This window comes from Sciurus vulgaris, assembly GCF_902686455.1.
Source record: "Sciurus vulgaris genome assembly, chromosome: 15".
Taxonomy (NCBI): domain Eukaryota; kingdom Metazoa; phylum Chordata; class Mammalia; order Rodentia; family Sciuridae; genus Sciurus; species Sciurus vulgaris.
In genome coordinates this window covers 72010350-72036691 of record NC_136476.1, presented here as the reverse complement: position 1 = coordinate 72036691, position 26342 = coordinate 72010350, and positions in this window count along the sequence as shown.

Genomic DNA, 26342 nt, shown 5'->3' with positions numbered 1-26342 from the left:
TTATTTTAGGAGAATCTATCAAATTTGACTGAAAATACAATATGGTGGTTGTACATATGACTGTGAAACTTACCAATAAAACCCGTGAGAACTTAGAACCTCCACTTTTGAATAAAATTTGGTTGGAATCCATAAGGATGCTGTGAATGGGGGGAACATGATAATGTGTTAATAATATTTACTATACAATTCCATTTATGTGACATTTTTGCAAAGACAAATCCATAGGGACATCAAATGGACCAATGTATGGGAGAAGCTAAGACATGAGTGAATTTGGGGGGAGTTTCAGAAAAGTTCCATATCTAGAATGTATGTTTAAGTTGTTATAGAATTGGATTAGCATAACATGTGTTTGCATGAAGTTCTCCCAATTATTTCCTTAAAGGTAACTTATCAGTTTACAATATTCCTAATGATCCATGATTTGTCTCTTTGGTCTTTGTGTTATGTCACTCAAAATTACCTCATGGAAAAAGAATGAAAAAGTCATTTGAAGAAGTATGAAATGAAAATAAAATTGAAGTGGAAAGAGTAGGTGAATAAGGAAAATATTAACACAGGGTTATAGTATCAAAAATGGCATGGTATTGACATAAAACCAGACATGAACAGAATAGAAGACACAGAGACAGACCCACATAAATGCAGTTATCTCACACTAGACAAAGGTGCCATAAACATATATTGAAGAAAAGATAGCCTCTTCAACAAATGATGCTTGGAAAACTGGAAATCCACATGTAGTAGAATAAAATTGAATCCCTATATTACCCTGCACACAACTCAACTCAAAAGTGGATCAGGACATAGACATTAGATCAGAGACTTTGCATCTACTAGAAGAAAATGTAAACTTAACTCTTCATCATGTCAGCTTAGTAAACAAATTCTTCAAAAAGATTCCTAAAGTACAAGAAGTAAAATCAGGAATAAATGAATAGGATGCTACCAAAATTAAAAACTTCAAAGTAAAGGAAACAGTCAAGAACGTGAAGAGCCTACAAAAATGGGAGAAAAATCTTTGTCCCTTGCACCTCAGATACAGCATTAATCTTTAGGACATACAAAGAACTTGAAAAACTTAAAACAAAAATAAAAAAAACCCAAATAATCCAATCAATAAATGGACTAAGGAACTAAACGGACACTTTATAGAAGAAATATAAATGGTTAAAAATATATGAAAAATGTTCAACATCTCTATCTATTAGAGGAATGTGAATTAAAACTATACTGAGATTCTATCTCATTCTAGTCAGAATGCAATTACCAAGAATATAAGTAATAATAAATGTTGGTGAGAATGTGGGGAACAAGGTTCACTTATACATTGCTAGTGGGACTGCAAATTGATGCAACTACTATGAAAAGTAGTATGGAGATTCCTTAGAAAACTTTGAATCTGCATTTGACCCAGTTATCCCACTCCATGGTATATACCCAAAGGGCTTAACATCAGCATACTACAGTGATGCAGCCACATCAATGTTCATAGCAGCTCAATACACAATAGTTAAGGTATGGAAACAACCTAGGTTCCCTTCAACAGATGAATGGATAAAGAGAATGTGGTATATATACACAATGGAATATTACTCAGACATAAAGAAGAATGAAATTATGGCATTTACAGGTAAAAGGATGGAGCTGGAGACTATTGTGCTAAATAAAGTAAGTCAATCCTAATAAAGGCCAAATGTTCCTTCTGATATGCAGATGCTAACACACAATAAATGTGGCTGGGAGGGGAATCAAAGTTCAGTGGATTAGACAAAGGGAAATGAAGGTAAGGGAGGGGTGATTAAAAGAGAAAAGATAGTAATAGTAGAATCAGACATAACTTTCCCATATTCATATACATGACCAGTGAAACTCCATATCATGTACAACTACAAGAATGGGATCCTAATTAAAATAAGTCATATTCCATGTATGTTTAATGTGTGAAAACACACTTCATTGTCATGTATGTGTGTGCATTTGTGTGTGTGTGTGTGTGTGTGTGTGTGTGTGTACAACTCCTGGAATATGCAACTCATGGAAGAATACATGGAGTCAATATTTCAACTTTTAGATACAAGCAATAATTTTCTCAATAGAACATCTAAGGTTCAGGAAATAATATCGAAAGTTAATAAATGTTACAGCATCCAATTAAAAAGCTTCTGCACAGCAAAGGAAACAATTAGGAATGTGAAGAGAGAACCCACAGAGTGGGAGAAAATCTTTGCTAGATACTCTTTTGACAGAGGATTAATATCTAGCATATATAAAGAGTTCAAGAAACTTTACATCAAAAAATCAAATAATCCAAATAATAAATGGGAAAATGAACTAAACACACATTTCTCAAAAGAAGAAATACAAATGGACAACAAATACATGAAAAAATGTTCAACATCATTAGTGATTTGTGAAATGCAAATCAAAATGAAAGATTTCCTCTTTCACCAGTCAAAATGGCAGCCATAAAGAAAACAAATAATAAATGCTGGAGAGGATGTGGAGAAAACGGAACACTTTTACACTGTTGGTGGGACAGTAAATTAGAACAACTGCTAAGAAAATACTTGGAGGCTCCTCAAAGGAAGAGGCATGGAACAAGCATATGAGCCAGTTATACTGCTCCTTGGTATTTACCCTCAAGAACTAAATTCATCTTACTACTTTGATAATGCACACCTATGTTTATAGCAGCACAATTTACAATATTCAAACTATGAAACCAGCCTAGATGTCCATCAATGGATGAATGGATAAAGAAAATGTAGTATGTATACACAACAGTGATTGATTCAGCCATAGAAAAATGAAATTATGTCATTTGTAGGAAAAAAATGATAGACGTAGAAACCATCATGTTAAGTGAAATAAGTCAAACTCAGAAGAGTCCTATGATTTCTCTCAGATATGGAAGCTAGAGCAGGAAAAGGAAAACAAAGATGGGAGTGGATCTCATTAAAAATCAAAGGGAGATCAATGGAGGAAAGGGACCAGAGGGTGGAAGGGAGGGAGGGAGGGGGAAGGGCTGGGGAGTGATATTGGGCAAACTGTATTGTTACATCATGTGCATGTACGAATGTGTGAGAACAAATCCAATGAATCGGTACCACTAGAATGAATTGACAAAAAATGTGGGAAAATAAATAAATAAATAAATAAAAGGAGAATTTTGGAGTTAAGTTTTAGGTATAGGCGCTTTTACTGATTGGCCGAGTGATCTTGAGAAATTCACATATTCTCTGTAAATAACATGGTTTGAATGTTTTGTCTCCTCCAACACTCACACTGAAACCGATCCCTGAATGGGACCAAAAGGAGATGTTCAGGTCAGCTAAACATGGCTGAACTCTGCTCTTCTGTCATGAGCACACAGGGCTCATTCCTCTAATTCCCTCCCACCTTAAACCACATGAAGTCCCTCACCACATGCTAGCATTTTGAACTCAGACTCCCCAGGCTCCAAACTGTGAGTAGATAAATCTCTGTTCTTTTTAAAACATTATCCAGTCTCAGACCTTCTGTTACAGCAACACAAAGTTGTATGAGATAGTAAGACAGCTTTCTCATCTAAAAATTGGTAGTCACAGATACCAGCTCTCAGTGTCATTAGGAAAATCAAAAGTCATGGGACAAGCAAGGAGCAGGCTGCCTTCCCTTGACTCTCTCCTTGGTCATCTTTCATTTGTGACCTTGTGAAAAATTCTCACATCTCCATGCTTAAATTTTTTTTATCAAAAATTCATAATAGTGTTAGCATCTACATTACTTGAATGGTATAGGAATTAAGTGTGTTCAATATCACTACACATCACTACCTACTTTCTGGTACACATGAAGAACACCATAAATGATGACTTCTAGTCTGTAACACCCAAATGACAGATAGTTAGAGCTTAATAAATTATGAATATTACCATATTATTCAAAAATATTTTCTCTCTTATACTCTACCATAAAATGGAATGATTAAAACCATCCATAGATAAAAAAAAAAGATTAAGGGTTAGTAATTGGGGCATAATGAATCCCCCACACACCTAAATCCATAACCCAGACTTTTCCAAAATATAGGATCATTCTTTATGAAATATCCCAGGAATGAGACATGCTATTTCTGTTAAAGTCTTCTCTCCCCAAATTTCCATCCCCAAATTGAAAAAGAAAGTTACTGCTATGAACTGACAGTTTGGAATTCATTCCACTTGTCTAAGGTCTTGAGTTTCATATATACGTATGTGGAAGTTAAATACATGTTCTTGAATATGATTTATGAGGACTTTCTGACAAGGTTCAAGAGAATCACTCATAATACGCTCCTGGACCATGTGCTGTAATCTAAACATGGGAAGGGGAGTTTGAGAAAGCAATTCTCCAAGTGTCACCCTGGTGGAAAGCACAGTATCTTGTACTTGAAACATGCCCTCACCCCAATTCAACTTGCCTTAGAATTAAAATTGACTAAAGTTATTATAAGTTTGTGGCTTATCTGGTTTATATTAAATAGTGAAAGAGAAATGAATACATTCATGATATTGGTGGGAGAGAAAAAAATGGTATCAACCTCCCAACCCAGGGGACGAAACTCTTCTCAAAGACTTAAAAAGAATTGCTTCTTTTCTCTTGTGGGACACAGAGACAGAAAATGAGAGTGAAATAACAGATCTCAATTGAAAAGCCTGGCCTCCCTGCATGGCCTCTGTTGGATAACCCTGCCAAGGTTGCTCAACATGGCCTGCTGCCATAATCTGGCTGACTTTCCAGATTATGGCATGTTGGGGGCTGCAAAGATCACTAGATCCTTCATTGCCAAACAAATATTAAAGTGCCTTTAAAGTCTTCTGTGTCAAGTTGCTTCAAATGGCAAGCAATAGAATATCTAAGTCAAGCTGGCTGAAGCCATACTGGGGATTTGTTGGCTCATGTCACTTCGAAGTCCAGAAATGGTACTGTTGTAATGTGAGGCTTAATCCATTGGCTGAAAAGAAAATGCCATTAAGACTCAGTTTTTGGCCTTGCCTATTCAGTGTCAGCTTTATTTATTTATTTATTTTTTTCATTTTCTTTCCTTTTGGTCCACCCCAGAGCTTCAGGTTTCCTTATTTGCATGTAGTAGGAGGAATAGTATTACCTTCAGGACACATTGAAGATGAAGAAGTTTTCTTGTTCAAAGAAAATAGAAGAGTATCTCCTTTACTCCCACCTGCAGACCTCTGTGAGTCAATCATTTCCAACATGATGATAGGATGCAAGGAAAGGTTCCATCTCATCTGGTCTGGCCTCTGTAGTACTGGTTGTGGGTACAATCTCGTCAAAGACTCAGAAATGTGGAGGTGGCAGACACAACACTGAAGAAGAAATCTTTAAATTTTCCTACTTCTGTTCTTAGTGCATTTTTTCTGTCCTTACCTCCTACTTTTATTTTCTTTGTATACTGAAGTACTCTACTTTGGCAAACACACCTTGATCCTCCAGCCTCTGATTCAATCTACTTTCCTCCTGAAATATCCTTCTGTTTCCATGTTGTCTAAATCATACATTCATGCTATTTCAGTCAGCTCTTCCATCACTGTGTCCAAAATACACCTCAAGTACAACTTAGAGAAGGAGAAATTTATCTGGCGTTAGTTTCAGAGGTCTCAGTCCATCAGCAGTCAACTCCATTGGGTCCAAAGGGAGGTCATATATTAAGGAGAAAGGACCTAACAGAGGAAATCTGTTCAGCTCATGGCAGAATCAGGAAGCAGAGAGCCAGAGGCAGGAAGATGTGCGGGAAGAACCCTTCCCGGGGCACACCCCCAGTGACCCACCTCCTCCAGGCACGCTCCACCTGCAGTTACCACCCCAGTCACTTCATTCAAACAAGGATGAACTGATTGGGTCACAACTCTCATGATCTAATCATTTTACTTCCAAACATTTCTGCATTAACACGGGAGCTTTGGAGGAGACATCTCATATCCAAACCATAACACAAATTTTAGGGACATTTCAAGTAGGCTCTTATCCCTGAAATTCTTTCGTATTATTTGCAGCTACAGGTTGTATTTCCGCCATTTTGATTCTGAAAGGAGTTAAACGTTTCTTTGTTTCTGGCACTCACAATTTCCCACCTTGTGTTTTTTTGTATGGCGTATGTCTCTTCCTGGTACTAGAAGTTCTCTGAGCAAGAAGATAGTGCCACTTTCTTCTTGCTCCTTCTACTCCCCAGTTCCCCTTCAATATCTACTGCCTGCCCTGCTGACTATAGGGAACTCAGCCAATGGTTTTAGGAAGTCATTGTCTTAGTGACACAGTCTGCATTTTCCTGGTTACTATCAATAACCCCATTCCTGTCTCCCTGAGAAGTTCCAAGTATTTATTTAGCATTCTGGGAGGTGAATCCATTCCCATCCAGCAACTTATTTATCTGGTAGCCAATTCCTCACCTTTCATAGCTAGTTAGTGGAGTGAGTTTGTCAACTGAAAGAAGAATAAAAAAATAAACAGAGGAGCTTTAGCAAGTACATATTTTTGCATTTCAGAATCATCTAATACAACAGCTTTGGGCCACAAGTCAATAATGCATGGATCAGAATTAATCATAATTTCCTTGTTTTCCTACTTGCTTCTTTCTCATAATATCACTCTATTCAGATGACATTTACCCGAGAGGGAGAAATTTTCAGAAATGAATACTATATAAATTAGGAGACTGTGTAGTGTTGGAGAGTAAAGTCAGTAGAGGTAGTCATAGGGCACTCACCACAGAGGCCTTGGACACCAACCTCAGGACCAAGGTCATTATCCAGAAGGGAAGGTGGAGCCATTGACAGACCAGGTATGACCACATCACATTTCTGTTCACCTTGTTGAAAGTCCTGTAGGTCTTCTGAATACAGGAAAAAGCTTTATATTTGACTTTCTAATTTTGCCATTCTTTTCTTTGACTACAAAATTCATCAATATTTCATTTAGTACATTTAAAATATAAACTGGAATTTGTTCCTGAAATTTGGCACTTGCTCATTTTCATCCAATCTGTAAATGTCTCCATCACTTACCCTGTTTCTGAAACATAAATTCTGGGAGTCATCCCTCATTCCTATGTCACTGACTCTACTCACCAATCCACAAACAAGTCCTAGGGATTCTGTCTGCAAACTTGTCATCAAGTTCATTCATGTCTCTTTCTGACTGCTACTAATTTAGTTCATCAGTTTCTAAATGGCCCTGACAGCCCCAAACTGGTTTCCAGTCCTAGATTTCTACAAGAAAATAGTGTGGCCTTCTTTATAATGTTGCACTGTTTTATTTCTCAGATCTCAGCTAATGTATAGTATCCAAGGTGGATTTCTATCACTACCTATCTAAACTGTGATTCCCCTGTCATTCTATATGGTACTATTGTTCATAGCATTTATCACATTTTATATTTGTGTTTCTTTGATGCCTTTATTTTTATGTATGTGGTTGTTTCTTTTTCTGTTACATTGTTAAGTTTACAGAGGAAAGTTTGAGTCAGCTTTCTCTATCATTTTGTATTAGTCCCTCGCACTCTCAGAGTGCTGGGGCTTGATTAAATACCTACTCAACGGAAGGAATTTCTGCTAATTTCTCTCCATTTATTGAATTTCATAGGATGTTTATTGAGTCTTGAATATGAAATGGTAGATAAACTTCTTTTTATCTAAATAACTAATGCCTTTAAAAAGTGACTCTTGAGACTTTGTAGGATTTGGGTTTCCTTCACCACCAGGATGCACCATTGATGGGACTGAATGTACTTGAGGCCAATCTTGAGAAACAGAAGTTTGGAATCTGTGAAAAATGACAATTTGTGCCCTTATATGGCAAACCAGATTTGTTAGACAAGACTCTCAAATCCACAGAGTCCCTGTGGTCTGTGACATGCCACTGCAGTGCCCAGGGATGCTGAACAGGATTTGTTGGAGATGATGCATATGTATCCAGCACCTTTCATAGGTTTTCTTTCCCAATCTTTTCCTTAACTGGATGTTGCCAGAGTCTGTCCCCATCCCCTGTTCCTTCTGGTCTAACTCTATTCCCATGAGAAAAGTCATCCCATCTCACCTTCATAGTTATCAACTTTCTATTAACAAATCTCAAATCCAAGTTTCTTATCCCAACCTCTCTTCGGATCAGCTCTGTCTTCCATCAGCCTGCATCACAGATTCCTAATATTGCCCTGCAGACTGGATTTGAATTCGAGCCTGACAAATACAAACTCTTCACCTTGCCCTCTTAAGCCTCGGCTCCATAGTTCACTACCATCATTAACATTTTTTGTACATGGCCATGTGCTTTAGCATCATTAAATCCCCCCTGTGAATTTACATACATGAAGGTGGGAAATGTTTCTCAGTCCCATTTGGCACCATTATAGAGACTGTGCTCTGCATAACTTCAGAGGGCGCCATTGATACAGCAGTCTCTGTGAATGGTGCCCTTCCAGTTGTATCTGTAGAGACCTCTGACTCTCTCCTACTTTTTCCATATTCTGTGCCAAATGCAAATCCCTCTACATTGTGGGCGTCCAGTAAAAGCTGTTGACTGAAGATTTTGGCCAATGATGAGGACAAAAAAGTGTCAGAGAATGTCAAATCCACACCCTAAATCTTCTTTACTGGTTTCTATGAAACACTTGCCATGTCTCCCACCTTAGGTAATTTGCTCCATTCTGAAAAGAATGTATTTATGTTAAGTGTTGTCAGTTTATCTCTCACTTCCTTGTATAATCCTCCTATTGTGTGGATGTGGAGCTCAACAAAGAAATTCAAAACTAAATAGCACTTATTTCCTGATGGCTCTGCCCAAAGATTGGTCACGGTGGTTACTCAATTAGAAAATTGGAACATGAATCTCCTATGCTGATTACTTAGATGATATATTTACAATAGTGATTGGCAGAGGGCTTTCAACCAGAGTTCCTCAGTGAGGAAACTCAGAAACAACCTCCATGTCCTTTTGCTTAGCCCAGGACCTAAGGTTTAGTAGGGTCTCTCCACATATGCTGAATGAATGAATGAAGCTGGAGTCAACCTTTGGAATGGCGGGAATATCAATGGGTGATTGCTCCAAATCCAAAATGATTCAATAAGAGATCTTGTGGAATGACTAGCCAGATACATGACAAAGGGGAAAATTCATAATTTTTTAGGATTTCAGAACTATTTAGTTACAATTTACACTCACAGATTTTATACACTTAGATCTGTGTTTTTTCATGACTGGAATTTCATAAATCTATATTTACCACACACATTTCAGGGAATCAGCAGTAAAAATAACATATCTGCTTGAGTACTCATCATATTCAATTTTTGAAATAATTGTCATATTCACGTTATGTATTATAAGGAGATACACATTAAGCACATTATTAAAATAGTGAATAGAGAGACTTTCTTTTTTGTTTTCCTTGATGTTCTTAGTTAAAATTCTGACACAGTGTGGATATTCAAAACTTCATCAGTAAATGAATGAACTGATGAGGTTAAGGGGCATCTCTCAATACTGGTCAGAACTCTATGAGGCATCTTTTCCAGACCTCAAAGAGTCCATGATAGCTCTTGAGCCCTTGTAGCCATTCTGGATATAATGACAAGAGGGGAAATACAGATACAGATGGAACCTAAGAGGTTACTGTTCCTACAACTGAGTACTAAATTAATCTCTGAGCTTTCAAGAGGTCAAACTACAGAGGCTGCATCACAGATTAAGACGTGCTCACTGTCTGCTAAAATAACAACTAAAACAAACAAAATCCAGCAACATAAAAAGTGAGGTCTACAAGGTAATACAGGAGACCATGGAAGGAAATTTGCACTAAACACCTTTAGATATTTTCTTGTGGTAATTTTCTAAGCCATATTGCTCTATTATTTAGAATCTGTCTATGTGTATAATGGGGCCAACAGGAACTTTAATTGCCAGCCTCATTTTTTCCAGACAGAATTGCCTCAGTTCCTATAGAAACTCTCAGGATTTTTCAGTGCCAGTAAACCTGCATTTTAGCTATGCTCCCACGCTGTTTTATCCCCCACCCCCAATCTCTTCTTTCTTACTTCCCTTGGTTCATCTCTCTCCCGCTCCCTCCAATATTTTACCAATACTTATCGAACATCAGTCACTTGACAGGCTCCATTCAGATGCCATGTCAGGCTCTGGGGACAGAAAAGCCAGTAAATAGCCTCCCCACCTCCAAGGTACACTCTGGATACTGATCTGCAGACCTGCACACCTGTTGCTAACATGTTCCTGTCTGCAGACTCTTCCAGATGTGAGCTTCATGAAAATAGACAGCGGCTATGCTACCACCCTACGTTGACGACCCAGCACAAATGACTGATACGTCAAAGGCACTCAATTCCTGCTGTTGAACAAATAAATCTGAGCTAATGTCTTAATCCAGTGATTTTCCAATTACTCTTCAGAACCTTAGTCTGGGAATATACTCTTAGGAAGTCTGTGAGTCCAATGTATGGGGACAATGGCAGCCTCTTCTGCTTCCCGCTACTGTCACAGATTGTATTACTCTATTAAAGGCTCTGGGAAGTCCCACAAGTATGAAATATGTTTAAGTTATGCCAATTTTTCCTAGTTTATTTAACTACACAAGTTTATTTTTTAAATACAGCATCACATGAAACTAGTCATCTGTGAAAAATGTAGAGGCCCTTCATTCTCAGAAGCGAAGCAGAGGAGGGGGAGCTGCTGAGAATGGATCTGAGCATAGATGGAGCTGCGTGGATCGAAGCCATTCAAGGAGGCTCGCTGGCCACTCCAGCTCCTCACCCTTCTTTGGCCTTCAAGCACACCAGGTGCCAGCCACTTTCCAAGGACCTGGGCCACAATCCCTGTCTCCATTCCTTTGTCTCTGCTGTTTGCACCTGAAACACACCTCCTCCCTCCTCTCCTTGCTTCCAGTTTCTTCCTGCCATCTCTTTCCAACAGTCTTCAAAATGAAAAGTCCTGTTTCTGAGGTCTGGATCAGGTGCTGCCACTACTTATAGAATTCCACAGTCATTTTCCTGCAGAATCCCACCCACTCCTGCTCAGTGCTGTTGAAGGGAAATTATTTCACCTCCCGAAGGCTATTCATCAGCTATTGATTCCTCTGCACGTTTTTAACATTTCAATGGCACACCTCAGTTTCACGAGTTCTACAGTACTCAAGAGGAAGCTTGTGCATAAGGATGGGTATCAGATTTAAATCAATGTTTTCTATTTACTAGATGTACCAGCTTCCTCATAGTTCTTGTGTCAATTCCATCCTAATACTATTACTAAAGATAAGATAGCTGTACAACAATACACCAATTCAAAAAGTGCCTTATGCCATTTCCCAAGTTGTTTTCTGTCATCCAGCAAGTGTATATATCAATGTGATGTTTTTAAAGTAGACTTTTATTCTGCTCTTATTTAATACTTTCTAAATGGGAAGAACACCGTGGGTCACCATTCATTTTGGCTTGCGTATGCTTTCGAAAATAAAAGAGCATTTCCTCCTACTGACCCCTGAGTTTATTTACTTAAGTTATTATTTGAACATAAACTTGTAGGGAAAAGCTACTGTATCAAATATGATATATCTGTTACTAGTTTGAAATCTTGAAAGATTAAAATTATTTTTGTAACTTGTCACTTCACGTTTGTTTACCCCTGATTGTTTTTCTACTTTGGGGAGGGAGAATATTTAAAATAAAGTATTCCGAAGTCCAAGCCTGCCAATTGATTCTAACAAAGCATTTTGGAGAAAGTTTACTAGAAAATTCAATTTGAAAATGTTTTAGAGAGGTGAAAATCATGTCCTATAAATGGTATGAATCGTTCTTTGGGATTCTTCTCTTATGACCCCAGAAGGATTTGGAACAAGAGGGCACATTTTTTTTCCAGTTTTAAATAAAAAAGCATATTAGTTCTACTAAGTGTTTATTTTCCATTAATACGTTAGAGTTTACAAACTGTTCTCATTCAATTCTCCCAGTAGGCTTGAATGGTTGGCACAGGAATAAAAATAGCTACCATTTACAAGAGGCTCTGTTCTCAGGGCGTTCCAAAGAGGACCTCGGGAGTGCTCCAGGAGCCTTCTGAGATAAGTGCAATTGTTGTTACTATGGGGCACATAGAGATCCAAGGGCACCACTAGGTAGTGGCAGAGCTGATGAGCAATCCCAGGCAGTCTATCCCCGCCCCACCCCCGCATAGTTGGGTTTTTGACCTGCACACTAAACTGTCTCCTATGACCACAGCAATGCTTGTTCTTCACAGCCTGCAGGAAGAAACAGTGGCTCATGGTGGTGATGTATCCATCACTCCAGCCAGGGAGCAGCCCCTGAAGGTCAAAGGTCAGCACCAGAAGATCCACAGAGAGGATGGAATCTAACCCTTCAGGGACCTGGAGCAGGTGCTCAGCTAGACGAAAGGGGCCTCCACTGTGAACAAAGCATCCTTCTTGGAGAAGGATGGGCCTTCTCCAAGAATCGTGTCTTAAGTATAAAGGTCCCTCAGAATTCAGTCTGTTGCTCTGTGAACAGGAGAGAAAAAGCTGGAAAACTCGAAAACTTACCCAAGACCACTGAGCTCTTACATGGGACACCTAGGCGGGAGACAGTCTGTGGGTCCCTGAGTTGACACCTTCCCCACTCTTCCTTTCCTGTGGCTTCTTCTTGTCACTTTCACGCCCTCAGTGTATTTTAAAGTCTTCCTTCTGCCCCTGGGCAGACCTGAGCAAGCCAGGAAACTGACTCAGTTTTCTCATAAGAAAAATGGACAGAGGCAAACCAACTCTTCTAAGCAGATTTAGGGATTGTGATGCAGAAATATACTGTACAGTGTCTATAAGAATGCACACAGACTGGCACTTCCTTCCTCCAGAATCATGGCGGGTACTATGTCCTACGGGATCAGGTTCTCTATATTTCTAAATTATCCATGCTAAACTATGTATCCCAACATTTCCTACACCATTTGTGTAAAGACAGACTACATACTAATAAAACAGAATACATACTAAAACAAAAAGCAGAATACATACTACAAAAAGAAAAGAAAAAAGAAAAAAAATACACATTTCCTATCTAACTTTAAGGTGATTCCAGACTAAGAGTAGAAACAGTGGCCAACTAAAGCAATGGGAGGCAGGTTTCTAAGAGAATAACTGAAAAAAGAAATGCAATATGTAGAGAAAAGGAAATAATTAACCTTTACCTAGAAAATTTAGGAGGGTTTTAAGAGAGAGGTCACACTTAAATGAACATGGAGAGAGAGAGAGATTATTTTGGCAGGCTGAGGGCAAAGGATATTCACTGAGAGTGGAGGGGCTATGTGGGCAAAGGTAGGGCAAAGAAAAATGTTATGGCATATGCAGGGAATAAGTATTGGAGACAAAAGACTCAGTGTCTGTAGTGTTCATTCTAAAGGAGGTGAGATGCTAGGTATCAGAATGCCTCTTCTACCCTTTCATAAGCGAGGGTAAAACAGGTGGGTCATGGTTTGCAGGTGAGTGCCGTGGACAGAGTGGACTTGTTTTGCTGAGAAGAATATGGTAAAATCAGAGCAGGAAAAGCTCTACAGGAAGCAGTAGTTCATCCAGATCTGGGGTAGGGAGACCAGGTGCATAGTGTTACATGCAAAAAATATGTGGGTCAAGATCAAGGCAAAGGCGTTGGGCTTGAAAATGAGAGAAGAGGTCAATGAGTCTGACTTCAGGACACTCTGAATGATGAACAGTAATACGATCAGTTTCTTATTTGTGAAGTTGGCTCAAAATACAGACTCTCCTGTGTGAGTGTGCATACACACACACACACACACACACGCACACAGGGGGAAAAGAGAAAAGGACAGCTTGTGATTCATTTTGGCATAAGGTCCATTTCATGGGAAAGATCTGGCTGCATCAGATCATCGTCAATTATTCACCTGGTTTCTGGCAAACTTTAAAAGCACCAAATAGGTTAGTATATTAGTTACTCCTTTGCCCTAATGTATTTCTCCTCTGTCATTCCTTCCTCAACCCTGAAATGAAACAAAACTGTAATTAATTTCATGGCACATAGAAAAATAAAGTCAAGGGAAATGTTCTTCATTCCCTGGAGGGCAATGACTCTTGACTGCCTGAAGAAATGGAAAATAATTTTTACCATCTTAGGGAGAAGAAAAACAGCAATTTCCAATTAAGCTGCTTGGTCTCTGTGTTTAGAAAGAGGAATAGACTGCTTTGGAACACTTTCTGTAAAACAGAATTAAAATTATGGTACACAGTAGAGGACAGGAAAATGACATGAGGCAAAATAAAGAGTAACACAGAAATGTCAATACAGTGCCCAACATCGTGCCTGGCACATTGCAGGTTGGTGTTCTGCCTTTTTGACTGCCCCAAAATACTGAACATAAATTTGTTGATATGGGATTCTGAGGGAGTCAGACATAAAATCCCACTGAATTGTAGGACACAACAAAGTACTCCCTCAGGATTCTGGCAACAGATCTCATAACCACTTGTTTCTAACCTCAGGGACCTGGTAACCAGAATGAAGCCGTTTTATTCTTTTTCTTTTTTCTTATTTTTGTTTTGCTTTTATTTTTTTAATTTGAGGAAAAAATATTTAGTTTACTGAGAAGTTTAAAAAAAAAATACAAATTGTTTCTGCTTCCCCAGATTTTTTCAGATGTGAACCTCTTATATAACCTTAGTACAAAAATTGACATTATGAAATTGACATATGACTCTATTAACTAACCTACAAACCTTTTTGGAAATTTGACAATGGTCCCCTTCATGTTCTTTTTCAGGCCCAGGATCCAATCCTGGACTGCGGGTTTCCTTTCAGTGCCCTATCTCCTCAGTGTTCTTTGGTCTGGGGCAGGTCCTCAGGCTTTTATTTAGTCTATTATTATTTTACATTTATGATCACAACACTTTAGAAGCATGTAGGCTAATATCTTGTTTCTTTTCCTACCTTTCCTGCTGACTTTAGTTTCTGTTCATAAACCTTGCCCGTATATTGCTGTGGTGTTTGCCAAATTACAGAGTCCACCTACTTCCATTTATTAATTGGGATCCTATCCTACTAAGGAAAGAATCCCTCTCTCCCCTTTAGTTGTTTACTACATTATTTATATCAGCATATGACAATGGATATTATCTTCATTCTACGGTCACAACACTTTGCTCGTTACCGGTACTTATTTTGTGGCTCATTTTATCACCACCTTGGCCACCGGAAGTTTCTTCTGGTTCCTTCCTCTGCCATGTCTTCATGGCGATCACTGGTCAGGCCTTCCTTTTTGCCTGGACACCATGAGTTGCCCAGGCTCACCTTGTGTTTTCCTTGTTCTAGATCCAAAATCAGCTCATGTGAAAATGTGTTCATTTCTTTATTTTCTTTCTTATTTTTGATTTTATCTGTCATTTAGTTGTTTACTTAATATCTATAAGAGTTCTAAAATTGAATTCACAAAGATGTATGTTCCAGGGAATGCCCATTCCCATCCCCCCATCCTTTCCTACCCATCCCCTGCTGGTGGTTTGATTGAGTACTCCCTTGGACGAATATAGGCGAATTGGTGGTAGAAAATTTGCCATCTGCCTTCATCCTTAAATCCAGGTAATGCATGCTGGCAAGATGATGATAATAATAGTCCTGTGCTCTTCTCAGTGTCTAACATGTCCCTGAATTTATTTTTGAAAAAATATACTCTTGTACAATTTGTGCCCCCTTCTGTTATATGAAGTGTACATAGTGTAGAAATTACAGGAGGACAAAGTCCCTGCCTTTCATGTTTCCCAGGACTGGATCACCTGAAGTTGTACAAGCTTAGGATTAAAAGGCTGTATTGAAAACACAGAAATGGAGGGTCTTATGGATCAAAGGCAATGGCATTAAAATACAGTTACTTAGATGTCAGCCCACACCCTCTTGGACCTCTATATCTTTTTCAATGATCTACATTTCAGAAAAGCTGGAATAATAACTAGCTTTATAACCAGAATAAAAACCACAATCACAGCTATGACCATCCATGTGAATTATATTCTGTAATTTAAAAGCATCTTTCGCATGCATTATTTTGGTAGACGCTTCCGTCATCCTGTAAGTAGCTGGAAGAAGTTTGCTAATCGCCATATCACACAGAGACAAGGGGGTTCAGTGGCCTGCATATTTTTCCATCATCCCCACAGATGGAGACGCTCCTGGGTGCAGTGCCTTTCATGAATTCACACCTCTAATGCCTCGCAGAGCTACATGGTGCTTACAGAGTGACCAGGAAACAGGACATGACTAAATACAATAGTCAGTAAACGTAGCCAGTCGGGGTGGATTCAGGAATTCTGCATGCACTTACTCATTCAGCTAGTTTTGGCACTTATTATATGCTTGGTAACGGGGTGCTGGGTCCTCAGGGGATTCGGGGCAGAAGGGTGAATACACGTGCAGAGTGATGAATGGCAATGTGACACGCATGCTGTGGTGAAGACAGGTGTATTCAGACCTGCTCTTCAGTATGCAGAGCACTGTGGATCCTGGAGTAACCAAGAGTGAGCAGTAACTTTTTCCATGGTCATTCCTCTTGGCACCTGGAATACTTCCCTCACCCCTTTCCCCTTTGTGGATTGCTGCTATCCACACACATATAATTCATGCTTCCTCAGGTTAGACTTTGTTTCCTCTTTGAAGATGCTCCTGATTATGCTTGGGTTTGAGGCTCCTCATTTGCAGTGTTCTACCACCCTGTATCTTCAAATACTTTTTACCTCGTACAAATGCTCGGGGTAAATCGTTGCTTTAATCACTGCCTTCTTGGAACACCACCTGGTGTGGGAGACATGGGCCACATTATGAAACTCAGTTTTCTTCCCCTGACAGAAAGGAGTGACCATTAGGCCAACTGATTTGTTTGGAATCTGACCTCTGCCCCTTCCAAGCCATGTGATTTTTAACAACTCACTTAAACTCTCTGTCATTTTCTTCTTCTGGAATTTAAAATCTAAAATGGTACTTATTTCAAGGTCTATGCCTTGAATTAAATTGACTATAATAAATGTAACGTGTTTATAAATGTCTAGCACTAAGAAAGCACTTGTTCATTAAGGGCTGACTGTCGTGATTCTCTCCTGTCCTATGCACCTAGACTCTCTGACTCACCGCTATGTCTCCTTCATCCATGTCCCCGCGAGATGTGAACCAGCTGGCTGAAAGAGCACTCCAAAAACTGCCCTTTTGGGCCATGAAACTTTCCACCCAAGGACCCATGATTTCACCTGTAGACCATGGCTTGGTGTCTGCCTTCTACCTCTTCCCAGAAAGTCTGATTCTAAGGTCCTGACTAGGTCACCTCCATTCCAATATCCTGGCTGTGAGACCGCTGAATATGTACACCCCCAAAGGACTGGAGCATTCTTTGCCTTTAACAATGAGTGTCTGTGACAGAAGAAATACGGATGCCAGTCCACACATCTCAGATCCCTGAAATAGCAGAGAAGTAGGAAGGCTAAGGAGAAATTCTCATTTTATAGTTGAACAAAGGTGAAGTCATAGATCAAATCAGTATTATAATCAGGTTTAGAACTCAATCGGCTCTCCGCAGAGGCTGAATACTTTCCAATTCATAAATGGTCACAGGAACAAATCAGATCACTGACCTTACCTGCTTTAAATGAATGAGTCCAAATTATTTTTTACAGAATATAGATATGGAAGTCCTTGGGAATTCTCAACCAGTTTTCTTTTAATCTGCTTCTGAGGTTTACATAAGCTAAAATAATTTGTATATAATTACACACATTAAAGTATATATTTATAATTGTTAAAAATGCCCAAGTAATTTTTCTGTAGATTGTTTTTGTTCACTTGAATTGTTTTTACTGAGGAGAAATAAATATTCAACATCTCAAAATAAAAGAAACTAAATACAGAAACATTTGGAAATCCCATTGCTAGGTACTGAATCTCCCCTCCTCCATTCAGATATTGAAGCCCTAACTTCCAGCGTGCCACCTGGACACGAGGTCTCTAGGTTGTAAGTAAGGTTAAGGGAGGTCACAAGAAGTGAGTATAATTCCATAAGAAGTTGGTCTTATAAGAAGAGGAAGGGAGAGGATAATCTCTTCCTCTTTCCACCATGTGAGGACAGAGTGAGGAAGTGGAAGTCAGGGGGAGAGCCCCCAGAGAACCTGATCATACTGACATTCCAATTTCCAAGCTGACAGATAAACATATGGGGCATTTATGGGGATAAACCAAATGGGGCATTTCAAGTCTTTAACCAATATGGTCTGAAATTGACTTCTTAGAACCTGGAATACAGACATGAGTTCACAGTGATATTTTTTCTTCCATTAAGTGCTCACCGATTTTACTAGAATTAATAAAAATGAAGATGCAATGGTAATGCTTGGTGAGGGGTAGGAGAGGAGAGGGGGAACTCAGAAAAGGTATTGTATTGCTCTCCTTGACAGGATCAGTGTTTGAAATGGCCATGGTCAGAAATGGGGAGTCATACGAGGCAATGGTGCAGAGTTCTTCCGGTATCCCAGCAGCAAATGGGCATGACTCTCTTCCTATGCTCCCACCGGCACAGAATCGCTCCCAGTGGGACACTGGGATTCCTCGCTCTGGTCTAATTTTAAGTAAATCAAATGAAGCAGCTCTTTGCCACATCCCTCTGGAAACTATTCCAAAATTGAGCAGATCTCATCTTTTGAAAATGTTCCCTGAGTAATGGAAACATGAGGAAGGGGGAATATGCTACAGACCCCAGATGTATCTTTCAACCACAGTGGAATGCAATATACCAAACATACTTTTATAGTGGTCAGGGTGGACGTGGGAAAGATCTGGGGAATAGGATAATAAGTGCAGTTGTCATCACAAATCACTTCCATTGCTAGATGCTCTCAAGTAGTCAATCACACCGTGCTAGGCACACTGGGAAAGGTTCAATCCGATTTCAATCCAAGACATGTAGATATTGTGACATAGCAGACACCATCTTTTTATAAAATAGTATTCGTTCCTCTTAGTCACACATTACAGCAGAATGTGTTTTGACATATCATACATACATGGAGCACAACTTCCCATTCTTGTGGTTGTACATGGTGTAGAGCCACACTGGGCCTGCGTTCATCTACGAACATAGAAGAGTCATGTCCAATTCCTTCTACAGACACCATCTTTGAACAGACTCATTTTCTAGTTTTCACCTAAATCTTACAGTGTGAGATTAGAACAGATGAACTCGGGAACATTCTAGTCACTAACTAACCTAGATAATAGGCAGGGCTTCTTTGAATCTTGAGATTTTGATCTTATTTATTCAGACCCCCAAATTGACACTCAAATCCAAAACTGATTGAAAGATTCCTATGAGTTCTTGACTAGGTTTTGTTCTCCAAAATCATCTTTGTCTCTCAGCTTCAGCATCTCTGTGTGCTTCTTTTCCTACACCTTCTGAACTCACTTCTTTTGATTTACCTCCCCCTACAAAACTAAAGCCCCAGCTTCTCTCAAGTTTGCTACTTAACTATCTGAAGAAACACCAATATGTATTTAAAACACTGAGAAGTAAATAACTTCAAATAGTAGACAAATTTGCAGGTGGCTGAAACTAATGCAAGCCAAGCCAACACCTAAATATTTTCATTGTCCTCATTTCTCATCGTCTCAAACTGCTTTGCTCTTATTGCCTCTGTCCCTAATTCCAGTCCCACAGGCCCAGCCCTGATCTTATTTTCACAAGTGAAATACAAATTATACCAATTTAATAGAGTCTAATGAAAAGCCATTCACTGTTGCATCTACATTTCTCTCCTGAATATCTCCCTCCACTGGATCATTCCAAGGCACTTATCAAGGTCTTTTTCATAAAAGAGTATAAACTATTGTATGGAGAAGAGGAATTCTGATACCAGAGCCTAAAATGAAGCAAACATTCCATTCTGCTGCATTTTCAACTGCTTCCCTTCCACTCTGATCTCCATTGAACAGAATGGTCAGCGTTGCAATGATTGCACCTGTGACTAGCTCCTGTGCCAAGTAGACCTTAACTGAAAAGAAACCACAGACCACAGCCCAATTTCTCCCCAGTTAGGCTACTTGACCCCACTCACTTAGGTGATGCCTTCCTTGGAAGTGAGTTTTCAAATACCTTGTTAAACACAGGTATCAGTTGGGAATCTGTTGTGGTGCAATGGAAATGCATGTCTCTGTTTATTGAGAACAATAAAAGTAGGAAATCTGTCCCTGCTAAATGACCAACAACCTTTTTTTTTTTTAACATCTGAAAAGTTGTATTAATACAATCTACTCTTAGGACCATCAAGGATATCCAAGAACAGTTGAGTATAAAAATTACTTTGGAGATAGATTCTCAATGATACATTGCTAATGTTATTTATTGTAACTTCACTTTCATCTATTAATCTCATCTTAAATTGGATTTGTTTATTAGGTAATAGAGCGCAGATTCTTAAGGACAGGGAAGGCTTTTGTATGTGTGCACATGTGCTGTTAAAAAGAGATTTATCATAAGGAATCAAGATCTGTGATTTAGAAGGCTGGCAAGTGCCAAGATCTGTGAGTCTGCCACTGAGTCAGCAAACCGAAGACCCAGGGAAGTGAGAGTTTACTTCTAGTCTGAAGGCCAGTAGGTTTAAGAAACCATTCAAGTCTGAAGGTAGGGAAGAGACTCATGTCCCAGTTTGAAGGCCGTCAAGTAGGAAGAATTCTCTCTCACATGGGGAGGATCAGCCTTTCTGTTCTATTCAAGTCTTCCACTGATTGGCTGAGGCCCACTCATATTAGGGAGGACAATCTGCTTTACTTACTCTATCCAAAAGTACCTTCACAGAAAAACCCAGAATAATGTTGAATCAAATATCTGGCACTTTATGACTCAGTCAAATAATAAAAATTAACCATTACATATCACAGGAGTTCAGGAAATCAAAGGAAGGGTCAGAAAGAGAGTTAACTCAGAGAAGAAAACCCACTGGGTTAGAAATGTTCTAGCAATCTTCCAGTTCTAGATTGATTTGGTCATTAAAATTTGAAAACACCAAGTCCAGGTAGGGATCTAGGATAGAACCATTCAAGAAGAAGTTATAGGTCACAGATAAGATCCCGCAGGGTCCTAACACCTACAATCCAACTGCCGCTCTGCCACATCTATGTCTCTCCTTCCCCAAGAAAGAAATCAATCCACATTCATTCTTCAGTGCAGGGTTAGTTATTTTGTTTTGTTTTTATAAGCAGATGTTGAAGGGATTGAAACTTTGATTCACGGTGTAAAACTTTTAGATTTGAGATTCTTATTCCTTTTGGGAAAATCTGGACCAGAATCTATGACTTCTCTATTTCTGATAAGGCTGAAGGTGAAACAAGACCCCTGAGCTAGGAGGCAGGCAGAGCATGACCCTGTAATCCTGGGTGAACGACTCACAGCATCACGGAAGCCCTGGGCTAGAAGGCATTAGAAAGGCCACCTTATCCACCTCTCTACCAGGGTGGTGATGATGTCCTCTAAAGTAACCTTTTCATTTGAGTATCTCCAGAAAGGGGAAATGACATCTATTTTTTTGAGGCACTTTTATATCAAATACTTAAATCAGCATTTCGATTTGTTACTCATGAATTACAATAGATCCTCTGGGAAACAGTTATTTTGATCTGTAATTTATGGTTGGGAAAATTGATCCTCAGAAGGGATGAACTTTGCCCCCTATATAGGGGACAGGTTAATTGCAGAGCTACTTTTCCTGCACAGAGTTTGGTTGGTCTCCAAACCCTGTCACAGTGGAGCAGTTAGAAATATAGACATTGGTCTCCATCAAACTCAGTTCAGATCCTAAGCTTTTTAACTGTGTAGCTCTGATCTCAGAGTTGATTTATTTATTTAAAAATAAATAAAAATGAAAAAGAAAGTATCAGACTGAAGATGGAGTCTATCTTTGTGAATTGTTTCTCATGCTGCTTTACATAGGGGGAACTCTTGGTGAACATCACTAATATTGTGCCAACCTGGTGTCTGGGCCATGGATTGCTTTAGCACATCTGGGTTGGAAGTCTCCCAGCCTTCCAGCTCTGACCCTCTACAGCTGTCTGCATTGCTCTGCTCGTGCCTGAACATTGGTGGTGCTATGTAGCCTGAATCTACCGCAGTGACTGACATGGTGTCTCCAGCTCCTGCCGCCTCCATTCATTTTGGAAACTCCTGGTAAGAGAATCTCTTTTCTGCTGCCCACTCTGTCCACCCAATGGCAACACAAACTAAGCCATTATCTACACGGCCTCAAACACAGTCCCAGCTTTAGGAAAACAAAGACATGAGGGCATTCGAGATTTCTACCACCCCATCTTGCAAGACATAGGTGTCCCTGATCAAAATGAGTGGTGGACACATCGGTTCAGTGGGCAAGAAGAGCGATCCTCTGTGTTCAGCACATTTCATTCATATACCACCAGGAAGAGAGTCCCAGTCAAAGGTAAAAGAAATTCTTCCTCTAGTTGGACCTGATTGTCTAGACTCAGAAAGGAACGTGATGCAGGCGCCTGCCAGTATCTGAAAGCAGAGCAGATGTTCTCAATTGCTCCCTCCTTTTGTAATTCTACCCTGCAAATAAGAATTTCAAACCTGGAAAATAATAGGAATGCATGAACCCACACAGGGGCATACACAGCAGAAGAGGACAAACCGGGGGACAGGAGAGTGAATGCATTTTGAAGCACCCAAGGGGAATGTTTAGGAATTATTTTCCTATCAGATCAGTACACATGGAAAACAAGTTTACCTCTAAATGCCTTCTAATTGAGATGGGGGGAGGGTGTGTGAAATACTCTGCTGAATGTGCTTTCTTTAAATTATTGAAAAATAGCAGGATCTCTTTTAACACTGGGATTGAGTACTGGTTAATAATCGTCTGCAAAGATCTGATGTTCTAACAGGTTTGATTTACAGTTATGGACTGTAAGGAGTTATCAATAGATCTGTTAGTTATGCTTTACTGCAGTTCTATAGGACCTTGGAATAAATGTTACCAAAGGTAAGAGCTAGAAAGAACCTGAGAATGGACTTATTAAGTAAACTCAACGTATTCATTTTCCAGATAGGGGACTGAGATATGGCAATGCCAACTTTCCTAAGATTGAAGAATGAGTCAAGGACAGAATACAACCATGAGAAACTTGAATTTTGGGGGCAGATGATTGTGTTTCTTTCTTTCTTATACAGTTGAATGCATTAAGTTGAAAGGTTATGAAGACAATTCCAATTTGCAAACTTATTTAATAAACAGCACGTGAAAGAAAAAGAACGCTAATTCAAGAATGTCATACCATCTTTTACTTTCTGTTGTCCTGCTCTGGTGTGATAATAAGAAAACAATCAGCCTAAAATAAGCCTTAGTTAAGACTCAGCACCTTGAAAAACAAATGACCCCAAAGGAAAACATTTTAAAAAAAATGCTTATATTAACTTCTAGAAGGAGTCCCTTCATGGTCTCCCAAGAGGAGGGTGCATCACTAATAAATGAACTGGGATTTTTAAGTCTCTTTAAGTGATGGAGAATATCTGTTTGGCACTGTAGAATCTTGTACCTTGGGCACACCTGGGAGCTCCCTGGAGTCATCCTGACCTGATGTCCATCCCTGGGCAGTATTCGCTGGATACAACAGCTGGGCCATACATTGAGGCCTTCTTATAAACAAAAGAGCTTGCACTCCACAGGTGTCACTGTTAGAATGCTCTTCTCATTCTGAACTTGACCTCTCTGGAGCTGCCCTCCTTGGTCTTCCTTGGGCTCTCCATGACCTCTCCAGGTAATTCTCACATAGCAATTTCCCTTTGGGTATTAGAGGCCAGTGATCATGTGCTGTCTATGTCTTCCTTGTTTCCAAAGCTTGTGTACAGGAACTTAACATTTATAAACTACTTTCACAAATGTGTCTCATGGGATTCTCACTTCAATCCCATAAACTCCATTTTATAGATAGGAAAGATGGTCTGGAGATATAAAATGATTTTCCCAAGACCTCTCAACTTATATGTGCTTAAACTCTAAAACGGGTATTCTCTTTCCATAGCTTTCTCTCAGTCAGTAGACAAAAGAACTATGGAGGAGATTCTTCTGTGGCTAATCACTCATGGGAATCTGAAACATCGTGACCAGGTTCAGTGGCAAAGGAAAAAGACCTCGGCCACACTCAGTCCATAAGATGCCTGAGGCTATTGTTGTCCATCCCAGCCTCAAGAACACTACAGGATCAATGGAAGCATACATTGGGAAATAAAAGACATGAGAAAAAATTTCAAACTGGCTAGTTTTCATTTCCTGTTGGCTTTTCCAACACATTCTTGGCAGCAGATGAGATGGTGTGGTAATGCGGTGAAATGTCTCAGGGAGATGCTAACCATCTAGACTGGGACTGAGACACCCCAACCCCTAGGCCCTACGGGCCCATCTGGACATCCTGAGGTTTTCACAGCAGTCAACATGGTGGACTTTTGCCATACCAAGTAGGGTTGCTTTTTAGGGAATCTCAAGCCATCGGCATTATGGTGCTTTCTATATTTCTGCTGCTGGCTCTGATTTGGCAATGTCAACAAAATAGATTTGCTTTGTGTTTACTCGATCCCTAAAGAGAATGTGCAAACTCAAACCTTGTCTTGTCCTAACATGATGGGATAACTACCCATCATGGTATGTGTTTTACGGGATTAGTATCAGTAACAAGAAGTCACACTGTGCCCTATTAAAAAAGAGAGAAAAAAAGAAAGAAAACACAATTGTCTAAGTCCTGAACTTGAAAAATGAATTCAACAAAGCAACAAGCAGTTATGCTCATAGTTGAAAAGAAGCATGTTTTGATGTAACAGCAGAGGGTGTGGTTTATTGAGCACCTTCTATAAGCCAGGTGTTTTAAATGTGGTGTATCATTCTCATAACAACTCTCCAAAGTTGGTTAAAGAAAATTGTCCTTAGTGCAGGAAAGTAACTTGCTGAATGTCACATCTTTAGAAAATAGCTGGTCTAGGAAGGTGTTTCTCCTGCTACTGCAGTTAATTGTTTATCTTCAGATCATATATATAAAATGCACTATTTGCAAGAAAGAAGTTCTCTCTCCTTACAATGTATATATGACTAATCTATATTGTCATATATGACCACATAAGTCATTAATATATGAGATTATATCATATATTATAATATATATTTGAGAGAAATATCTCAGACACAAGATTCTTCCTACTGAAATAAAATTTAAAGGAAACTTATTACAAAAAAGGTTATTGCATTGAAAACAAGTATATTCATCTTTTAGAACCTAGACCATGGCTACAGTTTTGTTAGGTGTTTGATTGATATGTGTGAAATGAAGAGTGCATCTTTTATTCCAAATGATGCAAAGTGTTGTATCTAAGACCTCTCCTCCCACTCCATCAATCAGATAAAGATTTTTAAAGAAAGTCATAGTTCTTTGAATAAGCATGCAGAGGGCACATACTCTGGCCACAGATACAGTTTTAGGAAATGGAACGTGGAATTATAAGAGGGAATTTTAACTACTTGGGAGGCCCCAATCCAACCCAATCCATTCAGGGAAAAGACTTTAAACTGACAATTAGATTTCTAAATTAAGACTCCCCCCTCACCTTTGGACTATCTACAAGTGTTATCAGAATTTAGTTAACCTAAGCTGTCCTCCATGAAACTTATCACCTCTGAGGGCACTGTTTATGGGGAAGACTCGGGACCAGAACTGGGAAAGGCCCAGACCCCAGAGAAATGTTGCAAAGAAGTCACTGGGTCCCTGGATGGCAACCCCATTACTGGACACACCCTGTGCTCTCCAACAGGGCAGCCCCAGGACACATGTAGGAACAGAGCCCTTGCAAATGTCTAGTCCTGCACAGTGGTAAAATGCAGACCAGATTCTTGAAGAAAATATAATATTATTTTAATTGCTCAATTTTTATAGATGTTAAGATACTTAATTATTCTGATATATTGAGGTTACATAAAATATATCACTAAAATTAAAAATAAAATAAAATCAGATTTCTATTTTATTTTGTTATAGAATATGATACACTGCTGTATAACACTTAGCACCCCTAGATAGGACCTTTTAAATGCACAGCTGAATTCACAAGAAAAACAGTACCAAAACTTTTAAGTACCAAAAGTTCAAAGAAGGAATTGAGATCCAGATGAGTAAATGAGTGGATGCTATAGCTGCTCAGAAAGGCAAGGTGAGGGGTTGCCGGGGTCTTGGTAATGGAAAGACTGGGGTTCATTCTGCAGTGGAGTCAGGAGAGGAAACACTGGGCCT